Below are 16911 nucleotides of genomic sequence, written 5' to 3'. Positions count from 1 at the left end.
TTAGGCTGGCTTGAAAGAAATAGATCAAGGCACACCTGAAAATGCATGCAGATTTTTTTTCTTTCAGGCAGAAAACTAGAATATTTCTAATACACAGTGTTTTTTAAAACACACACACACATTATTGTAGAGCTTGTTATGCAGTTCCTGAATGTGGTAATGTCACAGATTTGCCATGCTTCCATGGCAACAGTTTTAACTGCAGAAGCAAGGTTGGGGAAGGTATATGGAGCTGGAGATGAAGATGATTTACATGGTAAATAGCTAGGAAAAAAGGAGAGGAGAAGGTGTTTATTTTTATTTATTTATTTATTTGCTCCATTCCCCCCACCCACCCATCTAGATTTGGGAATCTACTCTGGGCAGCTGTGTTCATGTCCTGGATGATAACTAGTCCAAAACAGTTGCCACGTCAGAATGTATGCCTTATGGGTTGATTGCCTGACTGATTGGATATACTGCTTTTAAATTAAAGAATGTCACTTCAGGTAGCTAACAATAATAAAAATCAAATTAGAAATATTTTAAAAATTCAAATATCAGTTTAAAAAAAGCACCTGCAAAAAACTCATGTCAACAGCATCCAAGATTAACAGCTAAAACCCTGCCTAGATAATAATAGTATTTTCCTGATAGCAGAAGGAAAAGGAAAGAGATGACCAGCCTAGCTGCCCTTGGTTGAGAGCTCCAGAGAGAAAACTCTCATATCCCTATCAAATGTAGTTCTTAGAATGGCTGGTAGGGTTGCCAGATCACAGGGTGCCTGGTGAAGTTTCAGGGAATTGTGATGCTTATCCGGGTCTCCAGATGAGGTGACAAATCCAGGACATTCCATGGCAAATAAGGAGAAAGCTTGGTTTTATTGTGTGAGGTGGCATTAAAGCCTGAGTGCCCATTTTCATACCTTTCCAGCTAACACAAAGGTGAAATGGCTCTGTGTGAAGGCATTTGTGTGTGTGCATTTAGCGTGATTAAAAAGAACAACAACTAAAATGGGTATGTAGGGGGACAAATGGTGAAGGAGTTGGAGGGGTTGTGACTGGGCAACTCTGTAAGATACAGAAGTAGTAAACAAGAGAGAGAGAGAGATTTTTCAACTAGTCATCCCAGTGCAATATATCACCTTGATGCTTAGAAAAGTTACTTTTTGGATTGCAGTTTCTAGAATTCCCATGATGACCATGAGATTCTTGAAGTTTTAGTCTAAAAAAGTAACTTTTCCAAGCTCTGGTCTGTTCTCTGGATCACAGTTTCATTTTTCCCCTTCTTCAATGCTTTTTCCCCATTCACCTCTTGCAAAATCCATTATATTAATCTTCAGCATCCCAGTTTAGAAGGGGCATTAAGGGCACTCCAAATAACAATTGATTTAAATAGAAAGATATAGCAAATTGTCTGATTAAAAATACCAATATCAATATTATAATTATATGGAGAAATGAACACTGTGTTCTGAATTAACACTATTTCACTTCTTACCATGCTTCACTCATTACCCACACCTTTGCTTCATTACAAGGTCTGGTTAGGCTGCAGTCTCTTCATCAAGAGCTACACCTTTTTAATGATCAGTGAAAGAAAATCTGTACCATTTCACTCCACTGTCAAAGCATTATTTCCAAATGATTGACTACCTAAAGTCCCCAAAGATGCAGAAATCATTCACCATTCCAGTAGTAGGGATAGATTAGAATTTTTCTTCTCTTCCTTTTGCTCTGAATTTCTGAAATCTGACAAATTTTCTTAATGTTAAAGATGCAAGGAACTTGGGGTTGTTGCTTCAAATGTTTTTAAGTCGAATTCGGAAAACCAGCAACTGGAAGATTCCTCTTTCCAAGTCAAAGCTTAGGGGTCTTTTATTTTTCAAAGTCTGGGTTTTAATTTGTTTTAAGCATGTTTTAGTACTGATTTTGGGTTAACACCTTTTTTTTTCAAAGACATGAGTCATTTTAAGACCAATATGGCAAGCAGGCATAACTTGATGCTCCCTATGAGCTTATCAAGTAAGTTTGGCTGGTGCAAAAGGGTGTGTGTTTCATTTCAGCTCATTTTTTTAAGGGACTTGAAAAGAAAAAGAAAGAAAGAAAGAAAGAAGAAATGCCAGAGAAAGCAAAATCCACTCCCCATCCTTGTGAACTAAAGTACGGAAACCAGATACAATTGTACTTACATAATTTCCAACTGATAAGTTCAGAATGACAAGTTGTTGGGATACTATTCTTTGCTCCATTTGTTGAAGAATTTTTCTTCTAATACTCTTAGCTAGTGGTAGGGAACATGTGGCCCTCCAGCTGTTGTGGGACCTCAGACTCTCTTTGTACTGAACAATTGTTGTGTGAGACTAAGAGGAGCTGGGGCTCAAAAACACATGGAGGACCACAGATTCCTGACTCAATTCCAAATTAAAACAGGAAGAAAAAATGTGTATAGCTGACATTGGTTTTTCTGTTCAAACCTACACACTTTCAGCTTGTGTTTCAGCAGATGTTCCTTTCTCACTCAGTCATCCAAAATGCAGCATACAGTACTTGCTCTCTAAGCCCATTTGAACCTGTGTGTATTTGTGGTGGGGTGGGGTGGTGAGGTGCAGCGCAAGAATGGAAACTCAAGTTGTGGTCTCACTGTCAGGTTTGACTTGAGTCACGCCTGTGACCTGACTTGGACTCGACTTGGATCCTTTTTTCACTGACTCAGACTCAACTCACAATTTGGAACCCACCCACCCCCTATTTTTTTTTCTGGGGAAAAAAGCTTGTTTTTAATAGGGACTTGGACTTGGGACTTGGACCCAAAGACTCAGACTTGGACTTGGAACTCAGATTCAAAGACTTTTAAATATCCCTGGTGTAGGGTTTTGAAAGTGCTAGAGGCCACTCTAGGAACCCTGGGGACCACTTTGCCTACCCAATGATCCATGTGAATGCTATATTTGTTACCACGTGTATTACATTTCTTTGATATAATACAAAAAATGCTAAACATTTTTCTTGGATGTGAAAGGTGACCACCAGTGAAGAAGTACAAAAGTTAATGAATAAAGACAGAGAAGTCATACAGTCCTCAATATGTAGCACGTTCCTTGCATAATGAGAAATGAAACACATTGTAACAGCTGATCATTGGGGATAAAAACCAAGCATGCTGCTTATATATCCCCCCATGCTGCTTATATATCCCCCCATCAAGCACTCTCTGGGCAGTTTACAGGTTAATTATGCAGGCTATACATAAAATAAATAGGAAAAGAATTTCAGGGAGAAGAAAATATTGGCAGACATAATTCTTTTGAGGTACAACATCTAAAGTCAAAATAGTTCTTCTACCACAGAGATTTTCTACCAGAAGAATATAATAAAATAAATTGCAAATGGAAAGCAGTATAAATTGAATGAATAAATTAATGAATGAATAGAAAAATATGCCAGTTGAATGTAATGGAGTATCATTTTGCTAAATATCATGGTGCTACTCCGCTATATTTTATCTCTGTTCATGTCAAGATTGAAAAGCTGCAATACTTGCAGGAGATGCTTATAATCTTTGAGTTTCATATTCACATCATGACAGAAGTCTCTAGGCTAGCTGGGGAGGGGGACTCTTTGCAAAGCAATGAGCCAGGAACTGTTAATGCAAAAATTTATAACAAGATAATGGCAGTCTTGTTTTGGAGGCCAGTACATTCATAATCCATTACAAATGTTTTTTTTTAACTTATGAAAAAAATCCTGAAAATAGTAGCCAAACTGCAACCCCCAATATTCTAAAAACCCATTATGTTTCAAATAACAAATAATGTTGTACAAAAAATTATAACACAATAACATTAACGGAAAAGACAATAAGGATATTGTTATATCTATCATTATTAAAAAAGTGAATTGTTATAGACTACAGAAGCCAGAATCTATTGGTGTTTGCATACCTGTACGTTTTGCATAACTTGCTATGGCTAATTTCAGCTAATTGACAAAGTGCTAGAATGTATCTTGGTCATGTGCCTGGCCTTGTGTCCCAATGTGTGATTGACTGATTGATTGATTGATTGATTGATTGATTGATTGATTGATTATTATTTGATTTTGTATCCCACACCATCTGGCAAACAGGCTACTCTACTAACCAGGCCACTCCCGCACCATCTGCCAACCAGGTCACTTCTGCACCATCTGGCAACCAGGCGATCACGATGCATCCCTGGCACCTTGTCAATTAACTACTGTTGGCTGCAAAAAGTTGCACAATCCTTCCATAAACACTAACAAGGTGCCTGTTACAGAGCTGCTACATAGTTTCATAGGCTAGAGTGCAGATTGGGGGCTTGAAGATTCAAGCCCCTATTTAGTCATTAAAATAGACTGAGTGACAATGGGTCAGTCTATCTGTGAAGATTCTCAGTCATTCAGGTGAGGTTATCTGGGAGTTGAGTCATGGCAACTGGACTTCTTTATTATTAGGCTGAAGTGTTTCGATACTCATCCAAGTAGCTTCTTCAGTCTGAGGAGAGTTGGTAGGAGACCCCTGATGTATCTTCCACATTGGTTTCACTCCCCCTCCCGTCCGAATAGGCTCTGAGCAGGCTCCTTAGATGGACAAGACTGGGAGTGGGTGAAAATCCCACTTCTGTAGTCCTTCTCCATCCATTGTCATGGATTGATAACAGTCGTTAACAGCGATCTTTCTGATGTGTGGTCCTGATCTTTCTGAGGAGGGATGAAAGGGCAGCATGATAAATAGGAGACAGGTTGTATCTAAGCCTCCACCTCCATTGAGTGAGGGATTTTCTATTTGCACATACATGTATGGCCTCCCTGATCCCTCTCTAAAACCACTTATCTTTTGGGTCCAAAATGAGTACATCCTGGTCATCAAATAAGTGCCCTTTGTCCTTCAAATGAAGGAACACTGCTGCTTGTGGTCCTGAGCCATTGCCCCTCCTGTTCAGTAGCTGTGTGATTCCTCCAGTGTAGAGCTCCGGATACTCCTCTTCGCATTGGACTGCATATACTGTACTATATTGTTCCTGCTGTGTTTTGGTGTCCGAGCCTATTCAGACCAGAGAGAAGTGAAACCAACATGTACATCGTTTTTTTCCTACTAACTCTCCTCAGCCTGAAGAAAATACTTGGATGAATGGTGAAAAAGTCCAGTTTCCCATGGGTCAGTCATTATCCTTTTCCCACTGTATGCCTGCATACCTCCATATACTTATGTTGAGCTGATGCACTATATTAGAGTATTGGACTAGGATGCGGGGGGGGGGGGACCCAGGGTGAAATCCCCACTCAGCCATGACTCCTACTGGTTGAACTTGAGCCAGCTGGTATCTCATTGCCTAATCCATATCAGAGAGGTCTTTTGAGGATAAAGTGAAGAGGAAGACTATGGAGGCCACCTTGAATTTGGAAAGGAAAGGAAAGCTGGAATATAAATCTAAATAGCGGCCAGAATCCTATTATTTAATTGCACTGGCAGTCATGCAGTTGTATGAACTATAGAGACAAATTACTGATGGCTGATTCTGGTATCTCTAATCATGCACCATTCATCTGAGTTGGTGTACACTAAGTGACACAAATGGCAAACTAACTAGGAGTATCTTCCCTCTGTCATTTATACTTGTGCACTATTACCACGACTGATAGAATTCTGGCTGATCAGTGATATTGTTAATGTTAATATATGACTTTCAGGTTCTGGCAGAGTGTAGTGTTTTACACAAAGTAAACAAATTGTTTATAACATTCAAAGCATTTGGAAGACTAGGAAATTATTTTTTTTAATGACAGAATACTCTAAATAAGCACACTCTGATCAAGTAAGTATTATATGTTCTCTGGCAGTTGCACTGGTGAAAAGTATGTTTTAATGTTATGTCCCCAAACACCTTTGAGCCTGTTTTGTGCTGTCTGCACATATATGGATATTGTTAATGAAGTGCAGGAGCAAGAAGAAAGAGAAGAGGAATAATAAATATATCATTACCATATCCAATTTAAATGCAGCATTCAGACTGCATGACCAAGAAGGCCAAAATCATGTTTAAGCTCTCTGTTTTGAAAATGATGTAGATGAAAGCAGAGGTCATGAACAGGTTTCCTAGGTGCCATCTGGGTCTGAAGAGACGTGATAAACCAAAGGTGCTCAAGAACACCAATGCTCAGTGGATTCAAGATTGTGACAGTAACTTAAATGCATTGTGTGCTACAGGCCAGCCATCTCAATAACCTCAAAGACTCATCATAACAGTGAAGGTTTTGAAGCAAAACTTAGAGAACCAAACAGTGTGTTTCTGAATGCTGGTTGCTAGGGAACTGGCACAGGAGGCTGTGAGGAGATGCTCATGTCCTTCTTTCTGTGGACTTCCCATAAGCATTGATGTGGTCTCTTTGGGAAGAGAATGCTGGACTAGATATTTTGGGCTGGCCCACCAGGACTCTTGGTCAATTAATTTATTAATTTGCCTTACATGTTTTCTCCGCACTGCTGTGTTTGAGGTTTTTGGTACTTGTTTACTTAAAAGACTTTTAAAAAATTAAGTACACCCATTGCTAACCTTGCAAAGATAATTAAGGTCCCTTCCAGATGACTGTATTTATAGTGCATCACACTTTTACTGTTGTATATTCATTGTAGTCAGCTGCATTGTAGATATCAGACAAAGAGTGGCATGTATATAATTCTGACAAGTGATAGTGCAATATCTAGCCAATTATTCCATGCATGTGTATGAAATCAAGGAAATTAAACATTGGTTTCTTTTTAAAAAATAATAATAAAAGAACAAGACCCAGGAACCTGAAGAATGAAGGGGGGGCTTTGAAAGGGAAATTTTTAGAAAAATATAGTGTTTGAGGTCTTCGAGTATTTTAGCATTCAAAATCAGTGTGTGATGATTTGGAATATTCTGCAGCAAGGCTAGTTCAGCATGCATGTAATTATATTCGATAAAGCCAATACTAACTTATGGCAACTCTTTCCTGGGTTGGCTGGGTAGAGAATAGGGAGAAATCATTTACCATTTCCTTCTTCTGTGAGTGCTCTGGGGCTGTACAGCTAGCTTGAGGTTATACAGGTTGACACTTCTCTGAGGAGACACAGAGGGAAGTCAAACTCCCAACCACTGGCTGAGCAGCCAGAAACCACATTCGCTCAAGTATCCATTTTGCAGGCTGAGCAGCAAGAACACTAGAATTGATGTCCAGTCTATCTCTCCATCCTGCTTGACAGGGGAAAACCTGGGATGATAGATCCGACTGTGGGGAAGAACATACATTCCATCCCTCCTGTTAGCTGGAAGTGAAGGGTATGCCTATAATGTCTGAACTGGTTGCGTACCTGCATCCTTTACCTCCATAATGTTTTAAAGGAATTTTCACTAGAGAAGTTACCTGGTGCTACTGGTTCTTCCTCTCTAAAACACTGGATAGCTCCCCATGCTGCCTTGCCCATAAAAGTTGTGACAGAAAGACAAATGGATCCCCCCACCAGTCATAATACAACAAACTGAGAGCAGTTATCTTCATGTTCCCGACTGTACACGTTCAACCATTCATTAACCGAAAGAGGGTGGGAGCACCTGCTTTTATATTCCCAGGTGGACTAGAGCAGTGGTCCCCAACCTTGGGCCTCCAGATGTTCTTGGACTACAACTCCCAGAAGCCTTCACCACCACCTCTGCTGGCCAAGATTTCTGGGACTTGGAGTTCAGGAACATCTGGAGGCCCCCAAGGTTGGGGACCACTGGACTAGAGAGGAGACTGCTGTTCTCAGGTACATCTTAGCTGGGTCCACTTCTACTGCTCCTGGTTGGCTCTGGAGCCTGCTGACAGCCTCCAATCAGGCAGAGGCTTGCCTATTGAACAGAGGAATTGGAGCAGCTCATCTACCCCAAGAGAGCAACCAGTGCCTCTCCCCACCACTGCTCCACCAGGCTGCAAATCAGGCCAGTTTCGTTTGTGTTCGTGCTTATCACATCCTTTCCTTTTAAATGAGACATGGTTGGATGTTCAATTATGCCTGTTATAGTGCCTGTTCTGGGACATTTCTTCCCCAGCTCTCTCTTAGTTGGCAAATCACAAAAATAATTGTGCTGCTGTTGTTTTCTTTGCCCTTCTGTTTTGGCTATGATGCACATAAAGGCTTAGAAGCAACCTGCAGCTTCTGTTCTTGCCCTCCAGCTGCCCTGAAGGCTACAGTTCCTTGTTGATCTCCTTCCTGCTTCAAGTTCTGAGTGATTGTGCTCTGGACTACTGCTCCAACTTAAGGCATGGCTAAAATAAAAGAAGAAATGCCATTCCCTGCTTTGATTTTTCTTCTCTAAGTTTTCTACTCAAGTTTCAGAGGAAGTCCCCCTCCCCCTTTCTGGCCACAATTAATTTCTTCACTTTCTACAGGTCTTTTTTCCACACACCAGAACACATTGAATATGAAGAAAATGTAAATTTTTCATGCAGCAGCCTTTTCAGGTCTTAATTTCTAGAACAAGAGATCTGGGAGGCCACATCTGTTTGGAAATTATGCTTTTTGACTTGAAACTTTTGCTGCCTGTGGAATGATTGTATTCTACCTATGGAATAAACACATTTTGTATATGCTCCCTGGGATTTGCTGTATTAATGTTATATATTCATCCCATGATAAAGTCCTATTCGTGGTAAAGGTTTCATCTGAGTCACAGATTCAATTGCTTAAAAAAAAAAAACCTTCCAGTTTATGAAGGTTGCATATTGGTCTTCTGTATCCATGATTCAAAATACCAGGAAATGGTCCAATATTGTACAATATCATGCCCACATTGGCAGCAAGAAAAAGGACATCAAGTTTTACATAGCAAAGAATAGCCTGAATGTTAACAACACAAATGGAAGCAGTCAAGATGCTCTACACTGTCTACAGGTTACCCTCTTCTACTCACTACCATTCACAAAGAGACGCCAAGCAAATTAAAATCCCAAAACTGATCTCTTTTTTAAATCAGTTAGCTGCTTCTCATCGAACACAACACCTGTGTCAGGGAGTCTTTTTCATTAAGTGTGAAAAAAAGCTATGATTTTTTGTTTGAACTGCCGCCAGTTTTAGAATTACCTTGTAGAATCTTAATCTGATTTGCTGTACAAGAACATCACTCCTCTCTTCTGCAGTGATAATATATTTCAGGGTGGTAAACTTATGAGACAAATACATTCAGGGCTAGACATTCTGAGACCCAAAGCTATATCAAGTTGTTGTTGTTTGTTAAGACAATCCAGCATACTTGTAATGTTTTTGAAATTTACTGAAGGTTTGCACAAGCTTTTAATTTCCTCAAAGAATGTTAAGTGACTGAAGTAATTGACCTGAGTTTTTCAAGATGTATTTATCATATTTAAGAGATGGCTTGATGACAAAAGTCTTCACCTCCCACCTTCTAGTTCTTAAGCTGGAAGCCAATTCAGCTCATGAAGACCAAAGCCTTAGAAAGGTACACATCAGAAAAACTGACCACCATCTGGTCCTTCAGTCACTACCATCTGGTATCACTTAGTTATATCCAATTGAGCAGCACATTTCTTGCTCATAATCATTCAGCGACCAAGAAGAGCTTCATGAAAACCTTGCACCTGAGAGTAATGCAAGGTTCTCATGAAGAACCTTGCATTACTCTCTTAGAGACCACAGGGTCTCTAAGAGACCACAGGGAAATGTTTTGGTGCTTGCAAAGAAATGTCATGGAACAAAGGCACTTCTCATTCTGAAGGAGGATCTTGGCAGAAATTCCTTTGTAGGTGCTTTTTCTGAAGATAGTTTCTTTGTTCAACCAGGGCACCTTAGCTTTGCTGGTCTCATTGGCTATCTCTCTATTTCTCCATGAAGAGACCTGTCTGCACTGCATCCAGTGTATCTGTGTCTGGTTTAGGTATCCCATTGCCAAGAGCATGTTATTAGGCAAACCTTAACAGTTAGTAGTAAGCTTTGTATTGTTAATTTTTGTTTTTAGGACCCCCTATAATCTGAGACCTTGAACTGCAGTTACTTAGCTTCTGTATAAATTTAGCACTTAGCACATTTATAGCTCGCAGCAAGTATGTTTTACACGTTGTATGGTTTCCAGAGAAGTGGCTGAGTCAGGATATGGTTGCACCAGCTTTATTTGAAGATTTTTTGTGTGTGAGTGCATTGAACTTAGGTGACCTCACAAAGACCCTGGATTGTTTTCCATGCCAGTGTCCAAACTGGTCCCTCAATCTGATGCAGTTCAATCCACAACCACAGCCCCTTTCATTTGATACCACCTGCTTGCCGATCCCTGGCTCTCCTCTGATCTCTCATCAGGCTCCTGGCACTGTTTAAAGCAGTGATTCCCAATCTTGGGTCCCCAGATATTCTTGGGCTAAAACTTCCATAAGCCTTCACCACTAGCCAGGTTGGCCAGGATTTCTGGGAGTTGAAGTCCAGGACCATCTGGGAATTAAAGAGTTACACAGCAGTATGGAAAAAGGGACAGTTGCCTAAAGTATTATATTAGTATTATATCATGTGTATTCTGATAAGATGGACCATAATCTACAAAAGCTTATGGGGCATGCAATTTGCTAATATATAAGATGTCAGAAGACTCTTTGTGTGGTACTACCCCAGGCCCAAATGTTTGAAGAAGTCACTTGTCTAGGTGAACAGAAACCCACATAGATTGCCTTGTTTTGTTTGTTCATTTTCCACCTCTCTCTTTTTTGTTCTTGTTAAAAACATGTTTTTCTTCCCAAACCAGTGAATAAGGGATCAAAGGCTCTAAAGCCGTGATGAAATACAAGTATGTATGTGTGGGAATGTTTTTGTAATGTGTATGTCTTTATAATATAGAATTTGTTTGAGTGTTGCACACACACGCACGCACGCACGCACGCACGCACGCGCGCGCGCACACACACACACACACACACACACACACACACACACACACAGAGAGAGAGAGAGAGAGAGAGAGAGAGAGAGAGAGAGAGAGACTAGTATCCTGTTGGATTTGCCCAGTGTAAGTAGGTAATCACACATGAACCTACCTATGTATGCTCTTATCTTGCCCTCAAGGCCATCTGATTCATAGCCTGAAGGAGATGGTTGCGGACTGAATTAGATGCATGGTGATACAATGGATGACAAGCCAGAAGGAAAACAAAAACCTGCCAGGCAATTACAATGACCTTTGGTGAGTGTTATTTGTCTTCAGGGTTTTAGCCACCCCTTTGCACTTATTCCTGAAGGATCCTCTCCACAACATCACGAAAGAAATCTCATGGAACAGAATACTGCTTTCTTAGCAGTTCTAGGAGGGACTGAGCTCATGTCTCCATGATTCCTACTTGTATGACAAGAAATACTGTTCTCCCCCTTCCTCTCATTCTCTTTATCTTTCTTGAAGGAGCTGGATACTCCTGTTTCAGCTGTTCAAGAGAATACAAATTTACAATTGAGGCATACAGATCATTAATTCACAGAGTAGCTAAACTATATCCAATAAATGTCCATATATTAAGATATAAACAATTTCCTAGGTATTTATTTAAATATATTCATCTGATGTGTCATAGTACTACAGTATATATATGCAGAGAGGGTGCTGGATTTATGGTCTTCTGCTATACATTTTAATATTCTGAAAATTAGCTAGCTTTGTAAGCAACTGAAATATATTCCAAGAGCTTTTGCTGTCATTTAGTTCCAATTTCACCATCTCGGATGGATAATAATATAGATAGACTATCTGGAGATTTGTTTCACAATGGGATGTGAGATGTAAAGATTGTTTTATAGCTTAGTAAAAGTTAATCCAGAATTACAGAACTTTTAAGTTAGAAGAAAAGAATGAATCATAAGCTTCCATACTTCCAAACACTATGTAGATTGCTATGGATCTTACAAGCATAATGTATCTACATCATAGCAATCCACCACAATCTACATGGTGTTTGGAAGTATGGACGCTTATGATTCATTCTTTTCTTCTAACTTAAAAGACTGTTGAAATTGGAACCTGTTCCCCAACCCCCAAGCTGTCTTGTGTTCTTTTTAGGGAGAAAGGTTGGATAAACATATTTTAAAAGAAGAAAAAAAGAAAGAAAAAATTCCCTACAAATTCTTATACAGTATCTTTTAAAATATGAACAGATGCTTTTGTACTTATTTGGCACTGTGAATTGCTTGTTGATATAAAGAAGGCTCTTATTTTCTAGGAACGTAACGTGGGACTGCACTGTACATGGGAGATTTAGATGGAGCTGTGTGATACCAGTGATGTCCATTATGCTTTCTTCTGCTACAGAAGACAAAGAAGCTGACTGAAGAGTGGTTGGGTTAAAATAAATTTCACGGAACAAAAGTTAGAGCATTCCAGTCTTAAAATATACCACCACAGAAGCAATTTAGATTGTTTATTATGAAATGAACTGAAAATAATAGAGGGAAGAGGGGTATTTTAAAAACTGCAGTGTAGTTAGAGCAGCCTTATGCAATCTTATGACCTCTGTAGATGTTCAACTGTGTTGTCCATCATCCCCTGACAGCAGAAGGCATAGGGCATTTACTCTTCCAGTCAAGGGGAGTGAGAGAATGAGACTCAATGCAAGCAAGACTAAAGTAATTCATATTGGGGGAGATTCAAATATGCATTGCGATTTTTCATTCACATATGCACTGACGAAATCTGAACTGGCAGCAACAGACCAAGAAACAAATTTTGGTATTGGGGCAGCTAGTTGGATGTTGCTGAGTTGTTTGTTTGTTTGTTTTTTTAGGTGGAAATTTCATGATAGGAATTGGAAAAGGAAATAGAAATCTAGCTGTCAATATAATTTTGCCCTTATAGGGCACATTAGGAATGCTGTGAACACTTCTGATTACAATACCGGAAAAATGATACTGTATTTTGGAGCTGGAAAGGGTGCAAAAAAGGGCAATCAGAATGATCAGCCAATTTAGAGTATTGCTGCAAGATGTGATGATGGCTGCCAACTTGGATGACACTAAAAGAAGATCAAATATTAGTAGAGATGGGTTGGAGCACTTGTCTGTGGAGCCAGGAGCTGGGGGTTTGTGACTCCCAGGCTAGGAGCCAGATGAGATCACATGGAGTATATAGGGTTGTGCCTAGCCATCTGTGGGTCCTTGGGCAAGTTGCATGGTTCCAGATCATCATCAGAAGGAGGGAAATTATCTCACCTTAGACTGAGGTTTATTTGAGGTCAAGAATAAAAATTACAAGGTAAATCAATGGCTAGTCTAGTGGTTGTATCATTGCAAGTATCGTTATGTTGTCCATTTGGTGTGACCCTCCCTATGATTCTTCTTTTGGATCTTGAAGTCTTAGTAGATTACAGGTTAAATGTAACTCAATGGTGTGATGTAGCAGCAATCAAGCAAGCAAGCAAACAAACAGACACCCTCAATGCTGTACTAGGGTGTATCAATAGAAGTATAGTATCCAGATCAAGGGAAGTAATAGTACCACTCAATTCTGCTTTGGTCAGTCCTCAACTGTGTCCAGTTCTGAGCATCACATACTGTACAGTTGTTGAGAAGGGGGAATATGTCCAGAGAAGAACCAGAAGAGGTTTGAAGAACCAAGCCCTGTGAAGATAGGTTGAGGGGATTTGACATGTTTGGTCTGGAAAAGAGAAGGCTGAGAGGCAATATGATAACTATATTCAGTTATTTGAATGGTTGAGACTTGGAAGATGTAGGAGTTTTTAAAACATCTCAAGAGGATGGAACCAGAAGTAATGGATAAAAGTAACAAGAAGCAGGATCTTGATTGAACCTGAAGAAGAACCTCCTAACAATGAGAGCCTTTTGATAAACCTTAGAGGTTGATGGACTCTCCCTCAGTGGGGACTTTTGAGCAGAGGTTGAAAGAGAACTATCAAAGATGCTTTAGCTGTGGATTTCCTGCACTGGAAGGGGGCTGGATTCAATGACCCTTGGAGCCCTTAATACTCTACAATTCTACATTCATTCTGAGACATGAGAACTCACACAACTGGAAGGCATCAGGCTGGGGATCACAATGTTACACTCACATGCTGCTGGAAAGCAAAGCTTTCACAGTAATGCTATCACACAGCTTTCAATCGTGATAATCACCATCATTACTTATCTTGTGTGGCCAAACTCACTCTGGTTATATTTTTTTTAAAAAAACTCATGTTTTTATTGCTTTTAAACATGTGGATTCATGCATATGGTACTAAAGCATTTGGATAATGCTAGAGATTTAAGTAATTATAAATAACTATTTCTCCATAGTTCGCCCCTGCATGGATTGCTATCTTGTCGTGGTGAAGGGACTTGAGTAATTCAGAGAAGCTATGGGCTATTGAATGCAGGGACACCCATGTCGGACAGGTCATAGTGGAGAGTTCTGACTAAACGTGATCCACCTGGAGCAGGAATTGGCAAGCCACTCCAGCATCTTTGCCAAGAAAACCCAGTGAACAGAAACAAAAGGCTAAAAGTTATGACACTGGAAGATGAGCCCCTCAGGTCTGAAGGCGTTCAACATGCTACTGAGGAAGAACAGAGGACAAGGACAAGCAGCTCCAGAGCTAATGAAGTGGTTGGGCCAAAGCTGAAGGAATGCTCAGCTGCAAACATGCGTGGAAGTGAAAGGAAAGTCTGATGCTCCAAAGAAAGTAGGAAAAACCACTGGGCTAGTCAGGTATAATCTAAACCAAATCCCTTATGAATACACAATGGAAGTGAAGAACAGATTTAAGGAACTATATTTGGTGGACAGAGTGCCTGAAGAACTTTGGATAGAGGCTCGTAACATTGTACAGGAGGCAGCAACAAAAACCATCCCAAAGAAAAGGAAATGCAAGAAAGCAAAGTGGTTGTCCAACGAGGCCTTACAAATAGCAGAGAAGAGAAGGGAAGCAAAATGCAAGGGAGATAGGGAAAGTTACAGAAAACTGAATACAGATTTCCAAAGAATAGCAAGGAGAGACAAGAGGGACTTCTTAAATGATCAGTGCAAAGAAATAGAGGAAAATAATAGAAAGGGGAAAACCAATATCTGTTCAAGAAAACTGGAGATATTAAAGGAACCTTTTGTGCAAAAATTGACATGATGAAGAACAAAAATGATAGGGACTTCTCAGAAGCAGAGGACATCAAGAAGAGGTGGCAAGAATACACAGAGGAATTGTACAAGAAAGATCTGGATGTCCCAGAGAACCCAGATAGTGTCGTTGCTGACCTTGAACCAGACATCCTGGAGAGTGAAATCAAGTGGGCTTTAGAAGACATAGCTAACAATAAGGCCAGTGGAGGTGATGGCATTTCAGTCGAACTATTTAAAATCTTAAATGATTATCCTGTTAAGGTGCTACACTCAATATGTCAGCAAGTTTGAAAAATTCAGCAGTGGCCAGAGGACTGGAAAAGACCGGTCTACATCCCAATCCCAAAGAAGGGCAGTGCCAAAGAATTCTCCAACTACTGTACAATTGCACTCATTTCACATTCTAGCAAGATTATGCTCAAAATCCTAAAGGTAGGTTTCAGCAGTATGTGGATGAAGAACTCCCAGAAGTACAAGCTGGATTTCGAAGGGGCAGAGGAACTAGAGACCAAATTGCTAACATGCGCTGGATTATGGAGAAAGCCAAAGAGTTCCAGAAAAACATCTACTTCTGCTTCATTGACTATGCAAAAGCCTTTGACTGTGTGGACCACAACAAACTATGGCAAGTTCTTAAAGAAATGGGAGTGCCTGACCTGCATATATATCTCCAGAGAAATCTATATGTGGGACAGGAAGCAACAGTTAGAACTGGATATGGAACAACTGATTGGTTCAAAATTGGGAAAGGAGTACGACAAGGCAGTATATTGTCTCCCTGCTTATTTAACTTATATGCAGAATACATCATGCGAAAGGCTGGAGTGGATGAATGCCAAGCCAGAATTAAGTTTGCCCAAAGAAATATCAACAATGGTTATTGTGGGTTTTTCAGGCTCTTTGGCCGTGTTCCGAAGGTTGTTCTTCCTAATGTTTCACCAGTCTCTTTGGCCGGCATCTTCAGAGGACAGCACTCTGTCCTCTGAAGATGCCAGCCAAGAGAATGGCGAAACGTTAGGAAGAACAATCTTCAGAACACAGCCAAAGAGCCTGAAAAACCCACAACAACCATTAGATCCCCGCCGTGAAAGCCTTCGCGAATGCAAATATCAACAACCTCCGATATGCAGATGATATCACTCTGATGACAGAAAGTGAGGAGAAATTAAAGAATATCTTAATGAAGGAGAAAGAGGAGAGCACAAAAAATGGTCTGAAGCTCAAGCTCAACATAAAAATAAAAAAACCTAAGATCATGGTCCCATCACCTCCTGGCAAACAGAAGGGGAAGATATGGAGGCAGTGACAGATTTTACTTTCTTGGTTTCCATGATCACTGCAGATGGTGACAGCAGCCATGAAATTAAAAGATGCCTGCTTCTTGGGAGGAAAGTGATGCCAAACCTAGACAGCATCTTAAAAAGCAGAGACATCACCTTGCCGACAAAGGTCTGCATAGTCAAATAGTATTTCCAGTAGCAATATATGGAAGTGAGAGCTGGACCATAAAGAAGGCTGAACACTGAATAATTGATGCTCTTGAATTGTGGTGCTGGAGGAGACTCTTGAGAGTCCCCTGGACTGCAAAGAGAACAAACTTATCCTTTCTAAAGGCAATCAACTTTGAGTGATCACTGGAAGGACAGGTCCTGAAGCTGAGGCTCCAATACTTCTCATGGCCATCTCCCTGGAAAAGACTTTGATGTTGGGACAGTGTGATGGCAAGAGGAGAAGGGGATGACAGAGGATGAGATAGTTGGACAGTGTCACTGAAGCTACCAACATGAATTTGACCCAACTCCGGGAGGCAGTGGACGACA

At 40.3% G+C, this 16911-nt stretch overlaps 1 long non-coding RNA gene across 1 annotated transcript in view; it reads left to right on the top strand.

Moving 5' to 3' along the window:
* The window catches only part of LOC140706900 (uncharacterized), a 28569-nt gene extending 11921 nt beyond the window's left edge, over positions 1-16648 (top strand). Inside the window, exons 2-3 of the long non-coding RNA XR_012086825.2 lie at positions 11065-11182; positions 12207-16648. This is a non-coding gene — a long non-coding RNA (uncharacterized LOC140706900). The remainder of the gene's footprint in view (positions 1-11064; positions 11183-12206) is intronic.
* The last annotated feature ends 263 nt before the right edge of the window (positions 16649-16911 follow it).

The sequence above is a fragment of the Pogona vitticeps genome, chromosome 1, assembly GCF_051106095.1.
Source record: "Pogona vitticeps strain Pit_001003342236 chromosome 1, PviZW2.1, whole genome shotgun sequence".
In the NCBI taxonomy this organism is placed as follows: Eukaryota; Metazoa; Chordata; class Lepidosauria; order Squamata; family Agamidae; genus Pogona; species Pogona vitticeps.
The sequence above is the reverse complement of the archived record's forward strand: the minus strand, read 5'-3'. Positions and strand labels throughout refer to the sequence as shown.